Source organism: Capsicum annuum, chromosome 7 (genome assembly GCF_002878395.1).
Source record: "Capsicum annuum cultivar UCD-10X-F1 chromosome 7, UCD10Xv1.1, whole genome shotgun sequence".
Taxonomy (NCBI): domain Eukaryota; kingdom Viridiplantae; phylum Streptophyta; class Magnoliopsida; order Solanales; family Solanaceae; genus Capsicum; species Capsicum annuum.
Window position 1 is genome coordinate 64048346 of NC_061117.1, and position 2994 is coordinate 64051339.

The window sequence follows — 2994 nt, forward strand, 5'->3', positions numbered from 1 at the left end:
ACCAGTTTGGGCTAAAATCTTTCTTCCATACAACCAAGGCTCTGTCAGGCATGGATAAGGTGGCGGTCTTAGAAAAAAAGTCCATGACCCCATAATAGTAGGATAACCAATCCATGCCCATAATCACATCCAAATGCATCATATCAAATATAATAAGATCAGTTTGCTTATCAAACTCTAAAATAGTCACAACACGTGATCTATAAACCTTATCCACTACTAAAGAATCTCCTATAGGAGTAGCCATACATAATAACACAAAGAATGAATCCCAAGATAACTCTAACCATGGGGCATAATAAGCAGACACATAAGAAGTATGGAATACAACTTACCACGTCTGTTATCTAGTTGGGTTCTTAACCGACAGTCTATCCTACTTGCTTAAGAACCTATATGAGCACACTGAAGATCACCCCTATGACTATGCATACTACCTCTATTTAGGGGATGCAACACTCTAATTAAAAGAATACTCTAAGTTTATGGAATAATTTCTCTACGACTATAGAACACTCCCAAGCAAAAAAAAATTTCATAACCAGAATATGCCGTAGGTGTTATACTAAAATTAAAAGATCTAATTCTTAATAAACACCACAACTAGAATAACAAGAAGATGATCCCCTCTAAGACGGGACACTATGTTGACTAGGACGATCACTGAAACTAGACTGGCCTCCATCAGTGTCTAAAGTATGGCCTAAAAGGTTTACTAGACTGACCCTGATATTGGAATAGTTGATGTGTATGGTATATTCCCTGAGAACCGCTACCTCTAAATTATGAGCCACTACAACTCCTATTGAATCTACCTTGATAATATGGCCTCTTGTCGCTTTCTACTGGGCCTCACAATGTATCTCATCCATAACTTTAGCACGATCAGAAACCTTAGTAAGAAACCTACCTTTTGTAATAAAACTCTATATAGATATGCAAATAGAAAGTCTTAATCACCAAATAAAGCAATAAGTATTTTCTACTCAGTAGTCAAAATAGAAGTATCATCCATAGACAACTTATAAAATCAATCCTTGTACTCTTCAACCTCAAGAAATAATCTCCCACACAATCACTAAACGTATGAGTCATAGACTTCTCCAAGAAGATCTTAAAAAACTAAGTTCATGTAAATGGGGTTAATCCATCTAGACATTAATAAAGATGAACTCTCCACTAATGTTGAGTTGCCAAGTCCGATTAAAAAGTAGTGTAATCCACACCAAAATCTTAACTAGGCCAAAATTATGGAGCCTATCCATATAAAGAATCATGATCCTATATGCAGCCTTGCTCGGTGCACCAGAAAACCTAGGGAAAGCTAATCTTAAGAATTTACCCAATATTTATTGCTCTTCAGCAGACATAGTAGGTAGGGCAACTACCGTCTGAACAACTGTCAGTTGGGAAACTACCAATGCAGGAGGAACCTCAACTCTAGGAGGCCTAACTATAGGTTTCACCCTTGCCTCAGTACCACTGTGATTTGTAGACATTGCACCATCAGATGATGCACCACCATCTAATCCAAAAATCTTAACCAAAGCATCCCTGAGCACTAAGAATAAATAAACCTCTGTGGATATTTGGCTAGTCCCTAACCCACATCTTGTCAGGCTAGAAGAATCTCTTGCTCGAGAGTAAGAGTAAGGTCTTGTGAAGGACCTTAATCATGGTCCCTAGCTAGGTACACATACCTAGGATATTTTTAATTTAAATCTATAATTTCCATTATTTTGCTTATTTTCACCATTAGAGCCTGGCCATAGTTTCCCTCAGTAATTTATGACATGCAGGAACTAATAGCTTAGTTAGCAGGCCGTTTGTTTGATTTTTAGGATCAACTCTCTATTTTGAAGACTTCACTTATTCCAAATGGACACGAGGCAAAAACTTTTGTAAAACTATCTCGAATGTGAACTCTTACAATGCCAACAACTACAAAATATTGATTTTATACTAGGTTGACCTTTTGTTTTGGTCCTAATGCATTTTGACCTATTAGTTGGAAAGTTCAAAAATCAAGAATTTAGGTGTGGATCCAATATTTCGTCAAAATGACCTTCGATGGAAAATCCTACTTTTTCAACATGTCTAAAAATATTAAATTATTATGGTTACATAGTTCATTTGTTTATATCAAATTCTAAATGAATCTTGAGGAGTCGTTGAAAGACTTGGAAATTTCCCAAGTTGTTGGTGTTTAGGTGTGCGCGATTGCGCAAAGGGGAATAATGTTTTCCCTATGGAGATCTCTATAAGAAGGGTTGCGATCTCCCTTGTGCATGATCATTATCCACGAATGGTAACTTCTATACCTGAGTGCCTGAGTTTGGTATTTAAAGGCCCTTTGGCCATATTTTTGGACATTTGCACTAATCATTGAGACCAAGGAACCTAAAATAGTATACCAACCTTAAATTAAATCTTGGGTACCTCCAGGGAGTTTAGTTAAAATATATTTTTGCGATTAACATCAGGTTTGAGGTATGAATCCTTCCATTTCATAGTTGAATTTCTTGAATTATTTACCAAAATCCCAAATAGATTGGGGGCTTGATTTATCCCTAAATAATCATAGTTTTCACCTTTTTCATGAGGGTTATGATTCCTTGGTAGTGTATGAACTTTGGGTTTATCTTGCAAATGTGTTTTTTGTAAGTAAGACCCACTTGGATTTTTGGTGTCGTTTTTGTATCCAAAGCACAATAGTGCAATATGGGTATCAATGTTCTTGTTATAATATGTAGATTGTGTTTCTGATAGCTTGGTGCCTTGAAGAAGCTTCTTGGTAGGTAAAAGTTAAGGTTTAGTGGTTCATCATATTTCTTTATAATTAATGTAGGATAGGTTTATTCCTAGTTAGATTGATCCATGTTATAGTATAATTATGATATCTTATTAGATTGAGGTGGGTTTTTACGCATTGGATTTTTGAGATACAAGGATTAGGATTATTTGACCGTTTTTGGTCATTTGGACACCTATAGT